The sequence below is a fragment of the Varroa jacobsoni genome, unplaced genomic scaffold (assembly GCF_002532875.2).
Source record: "Varroa jacobsoni isolate VJ856 unplaced genomic scaffold, vjacob_1.0 scaffold_443, whole genome shotgun sequence".
NCBI lineage: Eukaryota > Metazoa > Arthropoda > Arachnida > Mesostigmata > Varroidae > Varroa > Varroa jacobsoni.
The window spans coordinates 91,336-117,225 of NW_019213345.1; the positions used below are offsets into that span (position 1 = coordinate 91,336).

Consider the following 25,890-nt stretch of genomic DNA (forward strand, 5'->3'; position numbering starts at 1 on the left):
GTCTGCTACGAATAATTTTCCCTTGGTTAGTTGTAGTGCCACGGTTTTTTTTATTCTTTGTTTTTATTTGGATTTTACGACGACGTCAACTTTAATGACGCCCTTCGCTTCTCGTCGTTTTCGTTCACTCCGTACTGCCACTACAACACCACTGTCACAGGGACATCGGCAGTGGCAACCGAGAGGCGCGCTAATTAAAACTGCTCATCGCCCTCAACGACTTCTCTCCATGTTCATTAAATATCGCCGCGATAACGATATGTGGTATTGCATTTGCACAACAATGCGATCAAAATCTGAAGGTAGGATTTGCTGGTTGGCTACTCCCTGCTGCGGAAGAACCAATAGAAACGACCGCCCTTAGGTTATTATATAGAATAATCTAATTCCATTAGAAAGCCTATTATGAAAACCTCCAAACGCCATTGGCGGAGAGGGCAATATTCCATAAAATACTGATGACCCATAAGGTTTATTAGCATCAGTGTATATAGAACGTTTTCTTTTTGCACGTTTACATGCCAAACAAGGATGAATACAATGACAACAACGTTTCTATAAGGATATTTTTTGCTCAAAAATCAACAATCTACGTTACTGCCAGCTCACACGTGATTTTTGAAAAATCAGATAAACTGGAAAGGTCTTCATAAAATTTAAGCTACTTTTGATGCACGTAGTCTTTCTTTTTCATGGAAATCATTAGGGAGAACAACTTAAATTGTCGATCTGATCATCTGGCCAAGTTTCAATGACTCTCTGAAACGCTTTTTTGTACTTTTTGGGAAAAACCTTTTGGGCGTCTTAAGCGTTTGCATTTGTAAGGCCTGGGCCTCTGGTCGGCCATATTGATTTTCGTCGTAATGTTCAATGCCGAATACGCTAGCGAATTTGCCCTATCCTATATCGCTTGACACACGGTTTCTATTGAAAAGTTATCATCAGATTAGATAGTTTTAGATAGAGAATAGATTAAAAACTGCTAGTTTTAATTTGGGTGATACTGTGATCGTGGTGAACAGGGGTTAAATTGAATGAGCATGTAACTTTTAGCATATGCAAAAAAACGTAGTTGTCTTTGTTCAGATACCGTAGTCTTAAAACGGAACCATAGGAAAAGATTCTAATTTAACTACCACACACTGTACTTCGACAGTTTAGCATGTACGTATATATACAATAATCAGCTCATTCTATTCTAATTATTACTGCTACACTGTGGTAGAATATTAAGACATAAAATCTCTCTTAATAGATACTACATTGCAGCTATATTGATATGGGTCGTTCGTATATGAACCAGCGGTTTCACCATAGGATAAGATATCGGACACTGTCACTCTTACGTTTGTGATTGCTATGATCTTATTATGGTTATCGGATCAGCGAAGGGTCAACACGATCGGCACTACTGCATGTACAGTACCGCTGCTGTGGCGCACAGTGGTAACCATGGTAGTGTTACGAAGAACCTGTGCCATGGTGCATCCTCATGGTGGCCATCAACAGTAATGAAAGATGACAAACAACTTGAAATAGCCTAAACTCACTTGCGTAGTGACATCGAGTCAAAACAAAGAATTACCCGAATGATGACCCGAAACCCAAATGCGTGAGGAAATGCGGAGTAAACGACTCACAAACCCGGCGGGAATGTGAAATCTGGCCGCGTATAGACTACGTCTGATCCTCGTAAGTGTTGTCACAGGTGCAACTGCTGCTGCTGGAACATTTACTCTTCGTGTTGTGTCTGTTGCTCGTATACAACTTGCTCCTTCTACGAAATTTAAATAAATGCTATCTCATTCAGGCGCCGACTGACATGCACATGCACACACACACACTTTAGATTGTGCCTACTATAACAACATATAGATTTGTCGTCGTTGTTGCTACTGTTCGCTCGTGCTCCTCGCTGCTTTTTGTTTGTTGTCGTCTTCGTCGTCAGAACGTGCAAATAAGTGAATTATGGCTATCCGTGTTCATTCGTGTTCATCAAATAGCAAACAGTATAGAATAATAGTAGTATATAAATATTAATATGCCGTCAACCGGTCATCATCTGTGCGCCTGTCGCCTGCCGCCGCCGTATGCGCATCCGTCGTTTGCTGCCACCGCCGCTGCCGCCGCCGCTAGTGATAATGAGCGCGATAACGATGACTTTCTCATCATGTCTGACCGTATGTGAGCTACGAATGCAAGCACGCGCGTGAGATGCCAGGCTTATCTGGTTCCCTCGTTTGCTCTCCTAATATATGCCCCTTCGGCCTCCTTCCCACGCTTCCCCTTCTTTTTCCTGTCTTGCGCTCTGTCCTCTTCTGTCGAAGCGTTCTTTGAGCTGTTCCAGACTCTACGGAAGACGCTCGTGACAGCGACGTGGTCACTTTGTCGTGGTTCTCATCGTCGCTTCCCTTTTTCTTCTTCAATTAAAGCAGACTGATATATAGGTAGCTGGTAGTGGAAAAACGACGTTCAATTTTTTTTCCATTAGTGCTTCGGCAGGAACAGCAGTACTGGTAGGGTCAGGAAGGCAACAACTGCAAGCTGTCGCCGTTAAGTAACTCTATACGCACGGACACACACGCGCATATATATGTACGTGCTCGTCTGTATGTACGAGCTGTACGTGCAAGTGTGCATATGACTGTCAACAGACTGACTGGCCGCCGCCAACGACGCGATATCGTCGAAATTTTCGTTACCGCTGACGCTTTGTGAAGAAACAATTTTACTAACTTCTACATCGAGTGCAGCCATCGAACAGACCCAACCGCCTGGACAAGGGTCGGCCCATTCAAATTTGTATGGTGATGCTCATCTTTGCGCTCGTTAAATTTAACGCGAACAACAACCTGTCATTGTTACCTGACGCGTCTGCTTGTCCTTTTCTGTTCTGTTCGACAGATACAATGCCACTTGCCATTACTTCACACATAAAAGTGTGCACAGAAATTCATATATATATATATATATACATGTATATGTGCAGTACTCAATGATCTGTTTGATTGCTAGTCTTACAGTTCACAGTTACCTGTTATATAATACCGCACCATCATGTAAGTACATAATTCCTATAATTAATTATAGACAACGTGCCTTTGTGTAACATTGAGACCTGATCAACATGCATGCAGAGCAGCAAAATACTTAATACGTGATATTAATACTATATTAAAAAATGGGTAAGTAAATCCTTTGAGTCACATTTTTCTGTTATCTCGTCAATTGCTTCGTGAAGTCAGTCTGGTTGGCGGGCGCCAGTAATTACATTTGTAAAAGCGGAATATAATAACGTAGGTCCTGCATTAGGCTGCGGAATATATTTGTTGGGAAATATTTTTAAGGGTCGGAACTACATGATGTCATGTGACTATACATATATAGTACTTAGGCATGTACATGTGTAGCGTGTACAGTGCAAACTCTCATATGGCGCTTAAAACTACTCCAGCTAAATGAGGGCTCTCAGCCAATGAGATGGTTTCCCTTCGAAAAGAGACTTCCTCGTGCTCTAATGGCGATCTTGTAGTGTATACAGTTTGAATAATTCGCTGATTTCCCTTGAGGAAGTTATAGTGTTATTAGAACGAATTAAAAAGTTGTGCTTATGGCGGCTTGAAACGGGAATGATTAATTATTTAGTGTTTAAAATTTACTCAGCTTCGTCTGTATATAATCAGACATTGCGTGCGCGCTTGCGGAACCCTTCATCCGACTCTCGAAGCTTTTTACGATTAACAATTGAACACATAGTGGGAAACGGCGATGGTCGCTGGTCTCAATGTTCGCTGAAAAATATAGTTGGGCTCATTAATATGTCATTGATAGCAGTGAGCAAAACGCAAAGGTATCTGCATTAAGTTAATCGTCTGCTTTATCCATAGTCATTTTGTAGCAGAACGAAAAAAGAGCAGTACCTTGTAACAAGTTCATATTACTAGATATTAGCTTACCTCGACCAGCTGCTGTACAGATTCGCTTATATTCTCTTTCTCCTGTTGAGCATTCAGCAGCCCTACCGCGATGTATGTATGTAGGTATGTATGTATGTATGTATGTATGTATGCGAGTATCGCGTGCAAGCCGTTGCGACTGCTATCGACCTTGCGCCCGTTCTGACTTCTTCTCGCCTCTTCTCCCATTGCAGTAGCATACAGTTGTTACAAACTACAGCGTGTTCAAGCAATGAGACGACGACATTATCAGCGCGAGCATTGTGCAAATACTTCGAACTCAATCCTCGGTCGAAACCTCGAAGGGTCGAAAGAATTAGGCCGCCTGGCGAGAACGGCCATTTCTTGCGGTGTGAGTGTAGGTCGCTATATATATACTGACACACAGCTAAGAAAAACTATGACTATTATGTATACACAGGTAGACATAATAATAGTGGTACGTCTCTCCGCGAGTGATCCAGCCGACTACGGGAAGGGGCGACTCGTCGTCACCCTCGCGGCGGACTATTATTCCATCGACCTGGCCTGACTACTACACACGACATGGTTTGCTCCTATTTACTTACGCTGGTACTAGAATAGATGACAAACTAACCATAGAAACGCATGTAATATGTCGCGTATCCGCGCAATGATATTAATTCAAAGCCGCCCCACCTTCCGACTACTTCAAATGGAATAACAACTCGAACGATACGACAGCGGGGGGTAACGGGGGATGCATTGAGAGCAAGCGGGGGGAGAGCGACGCTGGGAGAAAACGATACTCGTAGTCGTCTCTTCAAGTATTCGACTACTCACTCGATAGGCCAACAATGCAGCTCGTTAGCAAGGAAGGCCAAACCCTCGGCCGCCGCGTGCATTTGTGCGTACGCCTTTATGCCTCGATATATTTGTATGTGTGTGTGCACGTCTGTGCCAAAGTGTTGCAACGCTCAGCGCTTCGTAGCCGAAGTCACCACAGCCGGGGTGGCCGGTGTTGTAGCCGCTGCTGATACCTCAGCGACAGCCACGACAGCCATCTGTTGTTCTATCACTTGATGGCGCCGCTAGCGGCATTCAAATCATTCCCTCACATCTAATCATCTTCTCTCGCCTTCCTCTCCTTCCGCACTCCTTCTCCTGGCGCATAGACGGACAGGGCACGAAGCACACGGACAGCGGCGGTAGCCTCCCCGATGTCATGTCGCAGGACATCGAGCGGCTGCGCCGATGAACAGCCGAACAGAAGCAGAGAAAGACGATCGTTGCGATAAATGTGCTGCTGCTGCTGCTGCTGCTACATCATTCGCAACCGAGCATCCAACGAGCACTTAGCATACTCGTCGTTCTAATTTAAGCCAATAGTGGTTCTGTTGCAAAACGTCGTCTGCTCATTGTCGCTCCGAGCTGCTGCACTCGCCGCCTCGCACAGACAAACACATCGCGTTCGCACCGCTAGACCCATTTTTGCTTCCCTCCCGCTACGCGAAACGCGGCAGCACAGTAGCTGTTGCCGTGGTCGCGGTGCTGCTGCTACACGAGAGGGAGACCGAGAAGGATGCGCGCGGTGCAGGCGATAAACCGACCCGCGAACCAACAGCGCCCTGCAGCAGTAGTGGCAACGTGATGATGATCACGCAATGCTGATGATGATGTTCAATCAATTTGGTATCCGCGACAACGACTGCTAGCTGTCCTGATCCGGTCGTTCACTCTGGTTGTATGTATGCGCGTCCGCTATCGGACTGGCCGATCTCGCACCCATGTCCCAGCGAAGTGAATTCTGGTCACCGCCACTGCGCCAGTTGTTGGGTGATTATGTTCGAGGAGCGCAAGCAGGCGAATCGGGTCGGCGAGGGCTCCACATACATGCGTGCATACATAAATGTTAGCACGCTACCCGTCGAGAGATTCCGATGTCGACGAAATGTTCGAGAGTGGCTGTATCAAATCGAGAGGGGATAAGGTTGTTAGCAGTTGGCTGGTTAGTCACATAACACGGACTCATTCGGCGATGAAGAGAGCCGACCCCTACTATTTTAGGGGAGTGATTGGACCGGAAGGGGAGGGAGGCGGCAATGGTTTAAGGGAGGGCTCCATGGAAGCACATAGAGCTCTAGTAGATGCTCATTTATTCAATCGCACCGTTTAGTCCGAGCAGTGATTTTTAGACAAGCTAATCAGATTGTCTTGCAATTAAAATTAGGACCTAACAGCTGGACTGCAAGCGTAATACGATTATGTTTGCTATTGGTAGCGCTCGAATGAACGCCGAATGTTAAAGGAGCAAAACGTCCCCTTGTAAGAGTACATTAATTCCGAATGTGCGACACATGACCTCGACCGTATTTTTTTTAACTCAATGGGTTAGCCTGCTGCGGATCACTTTCAGAGCACGCGGTTTCTGGCCAAGGCAAATGTTTTGGAAATTTGGCCGTTTTGAACAAAAGTACATCGAGTAAGAATAGCGCATTGGTGCGCTGGCCGTAATTAAAGGCTCGTTTTTTTACGTTCTTTTACTTTTTACTGACACAACTTATGGGTATATATACATTCTCACGGGAGGCTGATGCGTATTTAAGTGCTTGTAGACACATGCGCGCATACGAATGTACGCCCATTTGTGCATATATCAGCTACGATATAATAGATCAAATACACGTGTGAATCGCATCATAATCGCTCATGTTTACATAAGCCGGTGCTAGGCTATGTGCGTCTTCTGTGTACAAAGAAATCCGAATGCGACAGAAAGGCGTGTTAAAATAACATTGGATCAGTCAGACAATCGTCATTATTGCCAGAAGCAACATCGACTATAGTTCGTTCGTTCAAGTTCTTGGCGTACACATGCAAACCACGCTGCTTGAAGTCCTCTTCGCAGCTCTTGGGCGCCGCTACTGCAATAGATAGTCTAATTCAAAGAATCGTACTTCAGCACGCTGCCAGCAACCCACACTATCGAACTTTATTCCGCGCTATCGTCATCACCAACAACAACTGCAGTAACAGTAGTAACAATATCAGCAACAGCGACTGCTTCGAGTGAAGTTCATCCTTTGATCTCGTTTATCCCTTTTCTCAATTTCAGGCCCGCAAAACTCGAACAGCAACTTGGGGCTCCAGCGACCTGAAGGGTGAACCCTGATTATCGAGCCGACAACAATAACGATGCTTCGATGTTAGCTGTTCGTCAGGTATTTGAGATCATCGCTACTGTCACCATTGTTGTCGTTATCCTCGGCTTCATTGCACACCTCTTGCTACCAGTTCTTATTAGTGTGAGTACGCGTACTTACGGGATACACTGCGTTGGGTCGAAGCCTATCAGGGCCTAAGTCTGCCCTCGCACCGCGCGACCCCAGCAGTGGCTCTAGCCGCAGTCCCGTTGCGCTTCGGACGCTGCCATTACAATCCTGCTACTGCTACTGCTGCTGGCAGGCAGGCAGGCCGTCGTAGCAGTCAGCGACTGCGTGCGGGGCGAGGCGGCGCAAGGGCAAGATCGAGGTAAAGCGATTGGAAGCGAAAAAGGGAAGCGGGAGCGTCGATCTCGTCGCTGAATCAGCTCAAATCGTTGCCCGTTTTGTTCTGGTGTCCTCTGATGCCATCGGTTCTGCCCGTGTTTCTCTTTTTTTTCTATTGCGCCCTTTTTCGGCTTCTACAAGCATTTACTGATACTGAGAAAAACGCACCTTTTGTTTCTCGGAGGCAATAGAAGTGAGACGTGTTATTCCATCATCGCTCGCTATGGCCAAGCAATTTTAAGCAGAGTGAGTGAGTGAGTGACGGAGGGAGGGAGGGAGGGAGGGAGGGGAGCTCGAAGTTGAGGGTTCGTCGAGAGGGTGGAGGGGCTATGGAATCAGGCAAAGGGGTAGATGAGTGGGTAGGTAAACGATTGCGAAACAGCATTCTGTTTATTCAGCTTATTTAGTTTCCGTCCCCGGATCGGATCAAAACTGAAGTGGTTTAGGAAAGAGGTGGGGAAATGATATGGGAAGTAAACCTTCTGCTGAAAACACTGAAGATAAGGCACAGAGGATTATTGAAAAGTGACGAATAACCGTAATAAGGCATCAGGAGACATACCTGAATCCATAAGTACCACAGTGTCCTTTCTCATCCGTACGCTGCATAAGTATGGCTCTTCCCCTCACCTAATCAACTCTACTATAAATATATTCAAACTCGAATAACATGTTAATTGAGGTGTCGTTCTGTCTGCACAAGTTTAACATGCATCGGTGGCGCCCAACATCATGCGTATAGTATAAGAAACGTAACAATAACGACCCTAAGCTTTTTTCACGAACAGCGGAACTATATTTATTACGATTGAACAATATCAACAACAAGATGTCATACTTTGGATATCTACGTGGGTTAACAGATGAAAGAACAGTTAAAACCCCCTGGTCCCAAAAATAAAACCCCCGCAAGTTGTGTTCAGTGGCAGATGATGTTCGACAAAAGAATATCTCATTAGTAAAATACTAACGACGAACCATCGTCTTGCATCAAATAGCCCTAATCGCTTAAAATCAGAGATCGTAGTTGGCTTGCTAGCCGGCAGCGACAATATGTTTCGGCGTCTCTATGATCACCCTGCGCCGTCGTGCGAATGTTCTCCCCTGCTAAGCACCGTTTGATATTGTCTACCCGGACTAAATTTACAGAAAACTGACGAACCTTTGGATTATTTAAAGACGAAAAAAATGCTTAATCTATCGAACCCGAAGAAGAGGACGTTGGCTAACTCGGGCTGAACGAAAACTGCGACTGAGAGCGTTTGCACAGACACCAAAAGATCCTTTTAAACCGTCTAGTGATAGTTTTTTATGTTCTTCAGTTCTATTTTAAAAGTAGCGGATGTAGGTAAATAATAATAAAAACTAGCAAATTTTGAAGTATAATATCGGGTCGATTTATGTGTGCCCAGCCAACCGAGGACTACATTATTGTGTTAACGTTTCGGTGGTATAGCCCACTCCACCCCGTTAAACAATTATTGTAAAGTGCTAAATGTAAGTGACCAAATTAAATTATATCCCTCGTCGGCGTACCAGCTTTGCCTTTTCCGACAAGGACCATTCCAAGGAAATATACACATTATACATTGTAAAAAGCCTGTCATTTCCCTACGATATTTTGGTACACCACAATAGTTCTAGAGCGCATTTATGGTTTGCAATGATACGACATTTATTTTCATAGAAACTCACTACTGAAAGGAAGAACGAATTACGGTGAAAATTGGCAAGTATCGCTTAGAGTACGGATGATACTTCTCGCTGACGAAAATAGCACTAAAGTGACGGGTCAGGAAATTCGAAGTACCTGGCACACTTGCACATAACGACGACTGCACGCCGGCTGAACTAGGCACGCCATCACTGATGTTCGAAACAGCATGAAGACCAATCCAGCTACCTCAACGACACCCTGTCCAGCAACTCGACCTATGAATGAGCACTTCATTTTGATCTTGTAGGCCTATATTAAGGACGGAGTTTATTCAGAGGTACTCTACACAGTACACGGTTTAAGAGATCGGGGAAATTTATGTGGCACTATACCAGCCGTGCACCATACCAACCAAATTGCACGGAACGGATCAGGTTCGTGAAAGGACGTTTTTAATGTATAGTAAAGACTAAAGCTTCTGGGCTGGCCTAACATGGGAATAAAGACCCTCATCAAAACTTGCTTCTGTTCCGTCCATTTCGGAGGGATTAAGTCGGTATACTAGCTTTTGGCCTGCCCAATTATGACAGTCAATACCTTAGGCCTTTAAATTGTGCATTAGCTAATAGCAAATAATAATACCGCTCACATTTTATGTTATAGATGCTTGAATTAGTAGTCAGTGTTCGGCCAGACAGGGTCACACTTTTGTATTTGACAAATTCAAGAGGTACTATCAGATATTGCCATTTGGTCAATTTTTTACATTTAGCGTTAGTTAGATGCTAAGTTAAACGTTGGCCAGTTGTACTTTCAACATACGCCCAACACAACACATTGCGATTAGGTAGTACGCTTTTAGTACAGCATTATAAAGATGGTATGAAACTACCCCTCTTCGAAACGTGTCGCACAGTCCACATATCATTTTCCATTGCTTTAGTGAAGATTTTTTAGCTGCTCCTGTATACATACGTGTCGAATAGAATTAAATCAAACAGGAGGCATTGCTGTGGTCCCGGGGTGTAATAGCGAACTGCTGCGGCGGGGGTTAAAGTGACTTGTTCTAGCGAGAATTTTGTCTACCCTTCGCACTCGTTTGTCTATTTTCGTTAAAAGAAAGTAAGAGAGCGAAAGAGGAAGGGAAGCAGGCATTTCTGCGGGTCGGAAGGTCATCAGGGGAACTACGAAGCACTAGCAAACGCCACAGCTTTATCGCACGTTTATTACGCAGCAATGCTACCGCCGTCGATGGAGCCAAGACATTATTGCAACTTCTCGACAAGCGAAGAAAAAGCGTCGAGCAACATCAAGGGGTGAGGCAACGAACAAAAACGCGTTCACAACAAACCTAACAACAATAATAATAGGACCAATAACAAAGCAACGCCAACTCGCAGAACTGCAAAATAGGACGCAAGAAACGATCAGTGCCGGTACCGCCGCTGTCGATGGCCGATCGGAATATAGTAATCCTCATAAAATCGGAAAGAAAGAAAGAAAGAAAAAGGCTAACTAGCGACCCGACTGAAGAGAGCAAAACAGGGAAAGAGAGAAAACTCAGCAGATGGGGGCGCTGATGCTGACGCTAATGGCGGCGCTAGCTGTCAACATCGACTATTTTTACTCTGAGGCGACGTTTTTAATATGCAACAATAAAATTCAACGATCGACATGATCTTTATTATCAGCGAGAACACGCAAAATTCAATTAATTAATTGCTTGGAAACACCAGATTATGTATCGCTGCGATAGACCAATTATAACGGAATGACGACATCACACGCACAGGCGTTGCCTTTTCTATCGTTGGCTGGCCAAGGGTTCGGTTCTGTATTATTTGCCGTGCGATTTATTGCGGTTACCTATTACGGTTCTAGTCTAGTAAAAACGTAGGTACTATGATCCATGTGCACGTGGTTCATTTGATTTTGAGTAATAAAAGTAGCTGTTCAGCAGCGGCTATTATCATTATAATTGTGGTGAATATAGAGGTAGTTCGATGTTGGTCGTGTCGTGTCATCATGGCGTGGCACCTCACAGCTCGAAAACGCTGACCGTACATTAATCGTTTAGAGGAATCTCGACGGAAGTGTTACCTGTATCAGTTTGTTACAATATTTCTTCTGCACTCAGCGCTCATAATCGAGTAAATCTAGTATTATTATAATTACAAATTATTGAGAGGTGGCAGCGAGATAGCTGGCTGGCTAGCTCACTGGCCTCCGTGCGTACCTCTTTCTTCAGCGTCTGCCGCGCTCTACTTATTCCGACTAGCAGCTATTGTGATAGATATATGATGATCATCATTTAGCGACAAGGTTACCTCCGCGTTGTTGGGCATTTCCAGAAATTTCTTGGCAATGGGATGTTTCCGTAATGAAGAAAAGGTTAACCATAGATTGTTTACGAATTCTCTGTACGTTCAACACACCTATTTGATACGACGAAGGCGGATGAAGTACCACTCGTTTCATAGACACGTAATTCTGCTAGCGCCTGATGAACGTCATCAATGCTTTCCGTTAAGTGATGATATAATGGCCACTCTAATTTAATGTACATAAAAACAGATTTGAAATTTTTATACACGTTTCTCGTTAGCCCTAATTCGTTTTTGCTCTCGATTCTGTAAGAAGATCTCGGCGAGCGTAGCCAACTACTAATTGCAAAAGGTAAGCAGCAGGGCCATTCCTGATTGGCCCCGCTTTTTTGTTGCGCCGTTGACGCTTTTCAGGAGACACGTAACGTAGAGAGAGGGACTGCTGCTAATGATATTTTTGGCGCCGAAGTAAACGATCCTGTCTGAATCAGATGAAGTGTGAATCCGTGTCTCCTCACGGCTATGGCTCACTTATACTACTGAGTGCAAGTTGCTTTCTATTACCAGGCAAGCTGCCGCTGCCGCTGCTTCTTCACTAAATCATATTAGTTGATAAAACGTAATGCAATATAAATATTTTTTGCCAACATTTTCTTGCTTATCCCTTCGTAAATTCATATCATAAATAATATTAACCATGTACATATAGCCAACTGTGTTGTCCGTTGTGTTAAATTGAAAACGGAAAGCATCTACAGGCGCCTATGACAGGGCAACCCTAATTGTCAGACCCGACAGAAGACTAGATGCTAGAGACACGCAATTATACGCGGGAAACATAATCTTCGATAACGCTTTTGACATATTGGCAAAGCCTTAAGTAGGCATTGTTTTTATTTAAAAACGATAACATTGGACTAAATGTGCGCCACTTTGATCGATGACTTTCGAAATTAAGGTAACACAAAGAGGTTCTGCAGAGACGATAATGCAAGATCTGCGCCATACGGCGAACGCAGTGCAGGCCAATTCTCTCAATTTTTACTGGATAGCTAAAAATGAATGTGGGCTACCATTGTCAAAATGGAAAACGACGTTTCTTCTGTTCCGGTCGATTTTTTTTCAGCGGCTTATTGTAATCCTGTTACAAAAAAAGTTCGAATAAGTTATATGGTCAAGCGGTTCCTTTCCAGTCCGACCAAACACATACCATCACGTTCGTTGGATTAAGTCATAGATGGGAGAATACAATTTTTTTCTGACTTTCCTTTATTTATACATTATTTTCATCCACTTTTCAACGCCCGTTATCCACCGCTTCAAAAAATAATTCGATCTTTCAGAACAGTTTTTTTGCGCCAGTTGTAGTCGACTTGCATCAAATGGTTTAAAACTGTTTGATGGTAGATGGTGATATCATGGCTGTTTGTGCGTAAGTCTTGCTCAACTTTCGCAGTAACTGCAACTTTTTCCTGAACGGGACCTTTATCGAGGTCCATCACTCATATCGAAATAGACCGTTTCTTGCAGTAATCAATGTTGATCATAAACAAGATGATTTTTTCCACTTTTTCAACACAGCAGCAGCAGCAGCAGCAGCAGCAGCGTCAGTGTCTTTATCGTTATAATACTCTATCTTGCAGAAATTCAACTCAGCTTCAAAGCGCTCGATCCTAAGCCCCGAATAACTTTGATACGCCTACCGCTAGCAAATTTCTGCTTTCAGATGACATTAATGCCGACGATACTTATATATCCAAAATGATCAAACAGTCAGTACCTTGTCGATGGCTCAATGTACGATACAGCAATATAAACAAAGAAAGTAATAAAACAGCCATCATAACGGCGTCCTTTGGTGAGCACGCGCTTCGTACCTTTCGAATTTGATTTGCTGCTTTGGCCATCAAAGTCGCTCTAAGTCGGAGTTGAAGGCCTCACTTTTAACAGGATATTTTAACGCGCCAGAATTAAACAAATTAAAACGGCCGGCCGGCCGGCCGGCCGGTCTGTCGGTCTGCTGCTGCTGCTGCTGGACGAAAATGCGTAATTCTCTCGATGTAAGTATCCCAATCAGAATTCAAACTACACAATTATCTTCTGTCGTATTGGCCAGAGACGTGGTGCGACCCATTATTCTCTCAAAAACAGAGTAGACGTTTCGGTTTTGAAAAAAGCTTGTTCTTACTGGCATCAGACACGGTTCACAGGTGTTCATTTAACGGATGTTATCCATTTATCCTACAATAGTGTAATGGTATGAACAAACAAACAAACAAACGCAAGAAACCCGTACAATCCAAGGTACGCTAAATGTTTACAGATGGCGGTAATGTCTTGTATCAGCGCTGAAATTACTTAGCAGCATTAACAAGTGGTGCGTCCTAGTAATAGCACGTAACAGAATTGTAGATGGTATTTGAAGCAGAACTGGAAGGTGATGTAAAAAAGTACAATCTGTTTCCACACTCCGCCTCTGCCACTGCTATTGTTGCAGATTTTCATACAGTTTTTGAAAAACCCGCTCAGCTATATGGAGCCTTTGAAAACTATAACCGGCGCTGCACATATGTATCATATTATCACCGATATCTTTTTAGACACCAATTTAAGCAGATCAGAGATAAACGAACAAGCTGAAACAAATGCTCTAGCCAATTCATCTCGTCACCCTGTTACTGCCACTGGCCCTAACCGCGGTCATAATTGTAATGCTAATAATAATTACGTGGAATGAGAGCGGCTGAAGCGGGCCAGGACACTAAAAGCACTAAAGTTTGACGGACAAGTAAAAAGTACAGAGACATGCAAATATAAGACCACAAAAAATTTCTACAAGAGACCGGACAAAATGAGAATATTTTTTGTTTATATTATAGTTTCAAATGGGCTTCTTAGAGAAACACATTCATTCGGATATGGCAGCTGGATATAATGCTGTTAGTAATAAATGAAGTTTATTACTTCACCTAACATTGATTCGCTTCCTTCGTATGTGCCATAATTTAGATTTATTCGTTTTACGTATTCTCATATAAATACGCATTTAAGGATTTTCAATTTTACACGTTCGACTAAGATAGTCGTTACGATGAGGTGAAGCGTCCTTAAGCAGATTGTGTAGACGAGGACAACCCTAGACGCTTGTTCGATTTGTTGTTAGCTATAATATCAGAGTGGTATGATCGCGCTAGTTAAAGCAATGCTTTCAGGAGTTCTGATGCTGATCAGCGAAAGGAATGACCATGTGCCAGGGAAAATCACCGAAACTATCTACGACCGTCTTCGACCATAGGCAGGCGGTCGGCAAAAGCACCGCATGAAATACAAATAGTAGTAGTATTGACAACAACTAAAATACCGAGTAATGAGCATAACTCGAGCCGGAACGTCAACCGCTGCTGGGTCATCCACGGGTAAAATAGGACGACGAGATGGTAGCGCACGTTTCACTTCCATTCGATCAATCGATGATATAGGCAAAGCTATGCTCAACCCACAATAGCTTTGCGTTGCCCACATTGCCACTCTGCCAAAGCACCGCGACAGAATAGAACAGAGTAACATTGCGTACACAGTTTCTACTCCTATCATCAGCACATACACCAGCCGCGTCTGCGTATAACGACGTTCCGATTGTTGCGTAGAATTAACGCCACTTCTATCAACAACGGAACAGGAGCCGAGAACGGAAATCAAGTAAAACAAGAAATAAAGAGCGCTAACAATAATTTTTGAGTTGCGTGATCGCCGTGCTATTTCTCTTCCCCCTGAAGTAATCAGTCGGATAGTATTTTTGTCCTTACATTTGGTATACCACGGCTTGAAGAACCGTGTGTCGCGTCGACACATGGCATAGAAATGGCGCAGAATCTGTATTATCTATGGTCGACTTCTACGGATCTCTAAACATTCTGCTTCTCTTTGTTTCTTTCGATAATAAGCTACAACTGCTTCTGCTTTAAAAATAACAGTCTACGGCAGCAGTTATCCTATGCTTCTATTATAGCTCCATGGATGCGTGCTGTCGCTGGTGTGTATTTGATGAAAAACAGCATGAAAACAAATTTGCGGGCAGCAAACAGTAGACGGAACATCATCAACCAAGACGACATCATCGTCATCAACAACCGTCACAACAGGACGACTCGCCAATACGGGGAACTGGCTAACAAAAAAATCAGAAAAAAAAAACAAGCAATAACACACATATCTCGAGTGCCTCTCCGTCACCCCGGGGGGCGGTTACGTGGCTCGATCGACTAGACGACGACGCAAGCGGTGAGCGCCCTCTAGAGGTGCGGACAAACACTAATTAACTGCTCGTGCTGGTGATGGTCCTCACTTTTTCTGCTTTTTGCTGTTATTGATGTAGCCTTTGAGTTTCACGATGTTGATTCTTCTGCTGCTGCTGTTGTAAATGGCGTCTATAACAGCGGCAGCAGCAGCAGCAGCAGCGGCGGCGGTGGCGGTGGCGGCGGCGGCGGCGGCGGCATCAGCGATGTTGCGGATGATAATGATAAAAATGACGATATTGACGTCGTCGACGGCCCTCCACTACTCAGGGTGACTCCACAACTTCTGCTCATGTTGCCGTTAATGGCCTGTTACATAGAGCCAATAGCATGACGTGGCAACGACGAACGGTTGCGGCAGTGGCGACGGCGGAGAAGAAGGAAACGATGGTGCCGTCGTCGTGGTGATGGCGCTTAGCAGCGACCGGTTACGACTACTACTACTACTACTAGTACTTAGCCATTTAAAAAGCTGTTTAGTAGATGCTGATAGGAACGATCGACGTAATGGCGTTGATTGTTGATGTCGGCGCTAAATTTAATGATCCAAAATTCTAAAGAAGCCCCACAGCATGTGAGAGAGAACGATAGGAAAGAGCGAAACACACAGAAAGCGCAAGCAGAATAGGGAGGAGGAGAAGAACGGGTGAACGGCAGCGTGGGTTGGGGGAAACAGGGGGTGAGGGAAATGCACGAACGATAGGAGACAGCGGCTGAGGGTGCCGCCGCTAAGAGGACGAGAAGGAAGAAGCAGTGGAGAGAAGCAGACGGGTGGCACAGATGCAATTAGTAGACGAATATAGAAGGTCTTTAGCGCTCTGGCAAAGTGCAATTAGCCGGTTAGTCGAAAGCACCTATTTAGCTTTTGGTGGTGACGTCAGCAGCGCTAGTAAATGAGCAGTCAGCGAGTGACAGTGGTGACAGGGTGAGCAACAGCGAAAGCCAAGAACTTCAAAAACAGCAGCAGCTGCAGAACCAAAAGGAACAGGAAGAAGACCCAGGGCGAAATAGCTCCGTTTTCACTCCGCTTATGTGTCTGGTCGGTCACAGTTTAACTTGTCGTCGACGTCGTTGTCGCCACCATCAGCAGCAGCAGCAGCAGCAGCAGCGTAATTATCTATTCCCAGGCGACTACCAGCCGCGAATAGTTGCTTACACACAATACACAATAGTGTTATAAAATCTGTAGCGATACTAAAGCAGTAGCGAAATTCCGCCGTGTCGCAAAAAATTAACTGAGTAAAAAAATTAATTATCGTAGTCTCAAGCGTTAATTATTTTTCCCTATTTGATCGTCATCAAATAATTGACCATGTTATGAGTAAGGAAGCGACTCGACCCCTAGCTTAATACGAAGCAAGAAAATCAGGAGGCACTCCTTCAGAACAGCAATCGTCAGCAATAGCACAGTTAGTAACGACGGTAATTGTCGTTACCTTAGACCCTATCCGTCCTCCCTCTGCATTACTTTCGTCTGTGTGCTTCGTTGAACTCTTACTACTAACACTGTCGATCAGTAAACGATATCATTGTTGTTATCTCGATGCTCATAAACGTCAATTGGCCGAAAAAATGATAAAATAACATCGTGCCAATATTTACACGTTCACTACATCGTATGTACAGATAATCAACCAACTGACTATGTATATATCCCATAATGAACAGGAAAAAAGTACATCTTTGACGTTCGTGGTATTTCGGTGTGCGCCGATGATAAATATAATGGCTCAGATTGTTCACGAATGTTTCAGGTACAAGTTACATTTTTGCTACCAGGACAACATACAGAGCATAAAGCTGTCTTCGGCTATACAGAAACGAGAAGATATTTGCCGCACACACAGGACTCAGCCGCAGAAACGGCCGCCTACTTGTCCTCGATCCATAGTATGTCTCCATTACGGCAGAACGAATTTTCCAATTAGTGTCAATATTATCGATATGGTGTTTAGTGAAGGAGCCATCATACGCGCTACCTTCATAAAAACCGTACCCGTTATTAAAAAAAAAGTTTATTTGGACGCTCTGAAAATGTTGAGAAGCCGCTTCGTAATTAAAAATGCGCAAAAAAAAAACTACATGATTCGTGCTGTAAATCATCACATAGTAGCTAGCCCGTACGTATAAAAGAGCCGGCCTTTTCGCTGCCCGTTTCGAAACAGATTCAGCTTCACGTGCCGATTGGGATCGTTATTTACTTGCAACACATATATACACACACACGTGTCAGTACGCGTATAAACAACGTACTAGCTTTTACTAGGTATGTTTCGAAATCGTACTATAGTATAGGTTTAGCTGATTTACTTGTTCATAATATATGTCCTTACTGTTACGCAAAATAAATACATGGGTTTGGGTTGTGAAAATAATTCTACTTAGGACATGGTGGTCTTATATTGCCTTATTATTAAATTTAACTGTTGTCATACGGGCAAATTAAAGTGACGCGTGTTTGCTGATGCCAATGTTGGTGGTACTGTAGTAGATGTAGTGATGATACGGGCCCAGCAGCGACAACGGTCACATAGCGCAACAGTGCATCAGAACTCTTCGCGCTGCGACGGCGTAAGGAATCATAGACCCGCAATATTTCATGCACATCTAGGCTTACGCCCTAAAGATGACGTCTAAAAGGAAACACTCGGAGCCAATCGAAAGGCACGGAGGACAAGCCAAGCTGTGATTTACTCGCTAGTACCTTGATTGGTCGAAAGCTTTATTAGCTAGGAAATTATTATCACTACTGATTGACGATTGTATATACTTTATTAGGTGTCCGATTCTGCTTGGTCTATAATTGTCAGATCAACATTACATTGTAGCAAACAGCCAACGTCTGCTAACCGACGATATGGGCAGTTTGTTCTACTGGGGCTATTCGTGAGATAGGGCTTTGAAGAAAGATACGTCCAAAGAAATCTGTTCACGTCAGGCCGCCCGCAGCAAACACAGCCACGGGCAGTGATGATTCTCTTAAAAAACGACACCAAACTAATGTATATTGCATCTACTCATGTGTACATATATAACATTTGACGCAGGCACAAATCAACAGCCGCTTAATTGTGGCGCATTCCACGTTGTCGACTAGTACTTAGTAGCTAATGAATGTGGCTTCTGGGGTAATTATTATCAGATCATTATCTACTAGAGGACAAGTATAGGCGATCCATCGGTCCGGGGATGGACATCCGAAGCACTAGGCGCCTGAAGCGTTCGTCCTTAGCGCGCTTCTAGAAAAAAATCATTGAAGGGCAACGAAGTATCCCACGCAGTCACTTCCTCCAAACAACAACAACAACAACAAAACCTGCTCAACATAGTTGTTGCTGCCGCTTTGTCATTTGATTATCATTATCACACGCACACAGACGCACAAGTTAGGGCGAAAACAATTAATAGTTCGCATCCCAAACGTGTAAACATCTGAACTAACCGACGCTTCCATGGCCGGCCCTCTAAATCAACAAAATCGTTCGATAACTTCGAACCTGATGAATATGTCATCACTGTTATTATACAGGACTTTAATGATAATAGTATTCGTAATCAATGTGCCATCGCCGTCTATGCGTACGGTTGAATCGCGAGGTTTAGCTAGTTGTCGTAGATATCCTCAAGGGAAAAGAGGGCGGGGCATCATCGTCCGGGCTGCACTGCTCCGAGGAGGTGACCGTTGTTGTGATGATCAACTAGACAAGTGGAACAACGTGAAGAGTTGTTGAGGTACGTGCCTAGGTAGGAAGCCTTTAATGCAGCTGGCGCCGACTAGATTGACAGATCCACTAATCGATTCGAGAGAATCCAGCAGGTTGCCGACCTCACTTCATAAACATCGTTTTCATCAACAATGGCGGCTGTTGCAGTGAGGGATTGCTAAAGAGATACTTGGGATGTGTATCATATACACACACAGACGATATCGATAGACAGACGATGCAACGGATGCCTGTTTAGTCGACAACCACTACTACCGTTACTATTAGCTCCATAAGTTAATCTCGCATGGCACAAAAATACACTTATCAGATGATTATATCTATGTTCGTTTTAGTACGCAATAGTGCCTGTACCATCTACACCTACATCTATTTCAATATATAATGGATACAGACCATCGCCGCGGTCGTCAACAGTTCAAAGTACCAATATACTGCTAGTACTTATTAGATGGTGGTTGTTAATGCTGATGCTGCCACAGTAAATGATCATCTTCTGAGCGTGGTAGACAGCAAAATGGGTCGCTTTTTTCGGTATCGCTCTATCTTCTGCTCCTCATCGGCGAGCCAGATCGATCACATGCGAGACGGTGCGCGTCCATACATACGGACACACCACTCGCGCACATTTAGGGAATGATCAGTGAATAGTGTTATAAATAGTAGGTACCTTCTTTTAGATCGCAAAGTATACGTTATATTTATAAGGTAGGATGTGCCATCAATACTTATGTTGTTGTTGTTGTTGCTTGTGCTGATGAACGTTTGCCCTGCTGCTGTACATGACGAAACAAAAAACCCATGTGGTCCATAAATTGACAGGACATTTAGTCGTCGTCCACAACGGCAACGATTGCCCTGTTGCCGGTCTGAGTACCGCTAATAACTGAAACGGTCAAGGAAACATCTTAGGCAAATGCGAAACTTCGACGTAAATCTCTGTCACACATGCAGCCACTATTACTCGTACGGCCACTACCGCTTTTGCTACTGCGGCTGTTGACCGTCGAGTAGTAGTAATAACACTTTGCCACTTCATAGTAAAAGAGAGGGATCATTTATCCATTTTGTCTAGTTAAGAATCATGCACACACCCTCCACTTTACTGGTTTTTCCGCTACACGAATTAGTACGCGAGCGTAGCCGCTACTCCTGCCGCTGCCGCTCGCGGTGCTACTACGCTCTGCTTTGCTAGTAACTGACCTAACGGCGGATGAATACGGACGGGCTGGGCAGAGTGCCGTAAAGGGATGTCTATGTATACATATATTGTTAGGCGAGACGATTTCCGAGAGAGAAACAGCACGCAGTCGAACGGTAAGCATAGCACAGAAACAGACATGATTCTTCCTCGCTGATTTCTTCGTCTTCCTCTTCGCATCTCTTAATAATCTACTACTAGGATGATTTCTATAGATGGTTGGCGTATGTACGCTTCAATGCAACATCCAATCGCCGCCAACGATGTTCTCCGCAGATTCATTGTCGAAACTTAGTCAGAAGGGAGTCAAAAACCGACAGCTACGAGTAGTGCGAATCTGAGGCCCAACGCCTCATATCGGTGCCTGGTCACCGGATATTCAGCCAGAGCGTCCTCGACTGACTGAGCGCGTTGTCGGTAACTTCAAACAACGGGGCACGGGAGGGATGGAAGGGGGCTGACGACGATGGTAATGGCGGACTGCTCTTTCAGCCGCCTCTGGCCTGCTTTCGTTCACTCGTTGACTCTCGTTGGTAAACGGTAAATGCTGGGACAGCAGTTTGCAAAAGGCCATAAAAGGAGGCAAAAAGGCAAAGGCCGACAGCAACATCAGTGCTCATAGTAATACTAGAAGTAATTGTAGTCGAAGCAGTCGCTAGCAAAACTTAAACGCATTGTAGCAGACATAAAACTCGAAACATTTACTAGTAGCAATAGCGACGCTACTGCCAGCTGCCGTGACCATAGTCGTCGTAGTCTTAAGTTGCAGGGTCAGCATTCATCGGTCCACAGCGTTTTGCAATATGAAAAATGCAAAAGATACAAGTCTCTCACTCTACAGTGAAGCAAAATGGCGATGATTATGATGACGGTGAAGTAGAAACAGCAAACAATTGTCATCTGTATGGCATACTACGTAAGCCAAGCCGGCTAGACCGACGTTGTGGATTAGAACACGAGCTACCATCGGTACTCCATCACTCTAGAATTGATGGCGCTACTGCTGCTGTTGCTGAGGGAGGGTCGCTCTGTGGCGAGAAGAGAAAGAGAGAGAGATATTATACAGGTCTACGTAATGAGCTTAGGTTCTGGCGTTTCTTCTTCGAGACCCAACAAAGTGAACGTAGTTCTTTGCGTTTGGACCTATTATTCAGGCTTCGTTTTTCGATCTATACATCTCCATTTGCCTATACGTGTGTGCGCATGCGTTCCATGCTTTCAAAGAACAATGCTATTTTCTCCCAGATCTACCTTCGGCTGGAACCGTCCTTTTTATTTCCTCCATCCGATGAACTGTTGGGCATTATCCGGAATATCTGCGATCTTATGACAAGCCGCTAGACGTTTGCTCTACAGTGTACACACAGAATAGAATAGAAACAGCTGAAGCTGTACTTGTTATTGTTATCGCCTGTCGAAATACGTCCATTTCTTCCACGTACAGACACGCATGAGGTTGTGGTAACACCATTAACTGAATAAGCTTCTTTACTGCTTTAATTAATTTGTTTCTTCTGTAGCTGCTAAGTCTTCTAATGCCGCTCATCACTATTCAGTACGCACACGGTCTATCCCGTTGCTGCCTACCTACCATTTGCTGTAATTATATCATCCTTTATGTATATAGATGATTATGCGTGGCGTTGAGGGGCAATTTGGACTGCTATGCCACGATGCTTTTACAAGGTTTGTCAACCACTGTCATGTGATTGTATCTTCCCTTGACTGCCTACCATAATAGGCTACTGATCAGATGCGTTGAAATTATTTATTCTTTTTTTTTTTTTTTTAAGACAAATAACTAGATTTAGGTTCGAGTTCTGCTTGCTGTAATTTTTTGAAAATGTCTGTCTGTTAATTAAGGTAGTCAGCTCACAGGTTAATTGGCATTCCCTACTTACCAACAGAGCCCTGTGTAGTTACTTGTACGGTTGCTACCAGTCGCAAATACGGGAAGCACCAGATCAGCCACCTAGGATCCAGATATAGTACACGTATATAAATATATAGCGTACGATGTACGACAGACTGGCTGGCGGCGATCAGAGATGCGTCGTAAAAGTGCATGCTCTTTAACACCCCTGTCCCGTGCAGAACCAGTACACGCCGTAGCCGCCAGCAAAAAAGGTATCAATGGCAGAGGAATCAGCAGAATAAATCCTCCGTGGAGTAGAGCTTAACTATTTGTGAGTCCACTGGCAGCATCTGGTGCAGTCGTCGGCTCCCAGCGCCTACTACGGGGCGGACCATAGAATCGAATAGACATGCGATCTGTCATGTCCGCGCTCGGCGAGGGGCTCATGCTGTGTCATCTACCGCTATACCTGCTACAAGAACATCTATCCAGTTCTAGCGTGGCAGACAACTAAAATCCACAGCACGAAACTCATGACGAGACTCCGCTGATCTCTAGTTTAAGATAAGAAGAAAAAAAAGGTCTGAAAAAGATATCGCGCTCGTCTAGCGATGCGCGTCACTCACTAATTGCACCTCATTTTGATGGAATAGAACTTGTTACGTGTATGCACGCCCTATAATGAAATTCTTCTGAGTCTTAACTGCAGGCATTACATCATTGTATAATATACACAAGTAGTGGTCAGCGGTTCGCAAATATTAATCACGATGTTAGCACCAGAAGTTCACGAGCTTCTATGGGAATCTTACCGTCTTAAATTTTCCTACGGATGGATTCAATTTTGCCATTAAACCTAACGTTATAGCAAAATTGTGGCAATACGGTAGTGTTAATATTATTAAATAAAAAGTTGGCATGGAAAGAAGCTGTTTTGAACGTGTTCTATCGTAACTGATCTCATATGCAAAGGGTAGCCCGAGCCTTCAAGAGTGTTAAGGTCCCTGCATCTTGGAGCCACGCAGCGTTCGTAGAACTTTCATATTTGACGTCAGGCGTCGCCTAAAACCGACTGCTTACGATCAAGCAAGATACGGAAAACTATTTGGCTGTACATTAATGTAGGACCATTATTCTTGTGTCTAACAAAGTTCGACAAGGAGAAAGATGAAACTGATATGGTACATAGGTGTCTAGCAATGATAGTGCTGGCTATGTTATGATGACAGAGGCAATAGCAGCGTTAGTAGAACAAACGAAACACTACGGTTACCAGCTCTGCTGACTCACAAGAGCCGCAAAAGAGTGAGTGGTCGATTTTTCCAGTTGACTGTTAAGCGAACCACCGGCATAGCGCTACCACCCTTATCAAATGACTAATCAAATCCTCAAATCGGTGCGATATTTGAGGTTCATCGCTGGATAAAACTGCTAGTCGTACCACATCAGCTCACTACCATCAGCTACTGCTACGTCTTGTATTTTCTGTTTGATCGCAACCTACCTGCGGGGTAATTTTTTTTTGTTTTTTTTTATGATCAGATTTATCGCTCCCAAGCCTTGAACCTGTATATCTGATCTACCACGACCAAATATGCAGGTTCAACTTATTGCACTGCATATCTCCTTTCGGCAACAATCGTCGCCGTTCTGTGTGTACTGCAGGCGAACGTGTCATTGATGTTTGTCTTCTAGCGCCCTGAGCTCTTCGTCGTTCCGTTACCCTCCGACCGGCCGGCCATCACATCACATCAATCAGATGCAGACTCTAGTCAAGTAAGTGGGCAATAAGTTCGCAGAATTGCTCGCAAACGACACGAGTCTCTACGATGAACCAGTTGGCAACCCTATTGAGGAACCAGAGAAAAAGAACTAGAAACTCACTGAGATTCCTGTTCAAAGGGTAGCATCTGGAGAAAGAAGATAACGTTAGATAGATATGCGTACCTGCGTCCTGGAGTTATCGAGGGGCATAGCTATACTCAGCACGTTAACGGCAATCTGGAAGATCAACTAATTGTCTAACGCTATCAGCAAAGCTCGACTTTTTCTATTAGTAGACGTATGCTAAACGTCGAACAGCAAAACTGGTCGCGCGAGGTCGCTTACGTGTAAGTACATACGGTCGCACATTCTGTATGACGCTGCCGTTTACTTCAGCTCACCCTTTTTCTCTATTCAATCGTCACGTTAAGAAAACACAATAAGCAACATCTTTAAGGTTACGCACTGAATTACCGCGCGTTTGGCTGTAAGATTTTCCGCTTTGTGCGCCAATTAGGCTTTCGAATTGACAACAGAAACAGTTTCTAAAAAAAGGCCCCCTTTGTGTCTCCTGTCGTTGCTTTGGCCGTCGCATTGTTGTTGTGGTCGCTGATAGCAGCCAGGTTGATCAACCTAATTCTGTTTATAATTGCGCTAACAAAGGTTTCTTCAGTGAACGCTTCAAAGGCGAAGACCTCGCGCTAGCACTCGAGCAGCGAGTGACCATTGACAATAACAAGACGAACGAACTTTCATTTGATATAGATGTTGCACCATAGTCATCAAAATCATTAGCACCATCAACCCTGTCAGCAATAGCTACACAACCATTGGCCTGTTTTGTAGAAGCTGTTACTAAATTAATAGCACATGTATTATTCTATGTTGTCACTAATTCTGTGGCGGGCCAACAAATGAACGAAGCCACAAGTACGCTATCGTACTTGTTTGACTGCCCGCCAGACCCTTCATTTAGCTCTGGTTAGTTTGATTTAAGTGACATATCATTAAAAGTGACATTATTGTTATTATTACGATCGCCATCTCATAGCGAGCTAAGTGAGAGCGTCACTGGCAGCAGCAGAAATAGCTTACGCCGATTATTATTCAAATGTGAGGTCGTCGTGCAGATGATGGCGGAGATTCAGGAATGGAACTGAAGCCTGGCAAAATCCGCTGTGGATGAACGAATTTCGAAACTATGGCTGTCTTCTTTCTGCGGCACGTTGTTACCACCACTGTACATATCGTTTGTACCAGTGCTCGGAGCTGGCAGAGTCCACTAGACGGACGTCCATTGGCCTGCGTCAGTAACCGAAGCGCTCGTTCATTTACTCGTCGGACGTGTGCGTTGTAATCAGCAGCAGCGCCACGCTAGACCACACCAAAGCGTACCACACCTGAACGCTAATTGGGAACCGCCCTCTTTGTTCTTTGTGGCGGACGGCCGGTCGTCCGTTGGGGAACATCATACGGTCGGCTAAGGCAGTTAGGATGGCAGAAATACGACCAGCGTCATCAGGGCCAGCGCCGCTACAAACGATGGCTCACAACTCTCAACTGACCCCACTACTGCAACGAGGACTAGCCGGTGTCGATCTTAA

At 44.3% G+C, this 25,890-nt stretch overlaps 1 protein-coding gene and 1 long non-coding RNA gene across 2 annotated transcripts in view; both read right to left on the reverse strand.

Annotated features, from left to right (window-relative positions):
- LOC147753487 (uncharacterized) overlaps nucleotides 1-20,347 on the reverse strand; it is a 25,925-nt gene extending 5,578 nt beyond the window's left edge. The window contains exon 1 of the long non-coding RNA XR_015311081.1: nucleotides 20,195-20,347. This is a non-coding gene — a long non-coding RNA (uncharacterized LOC147753487). The remainder of the gene's footprint in view (nucleotides 1-20,194) is intronic.
- Nucleotides 1-25,890, reverse strand: part of LOC111260475 (uncharacterized) — an 85,582-nt gene that overhangs the window by 44,542 nt on the left and 15,150 nt on the right. The window lies entirely within an intron of this gene.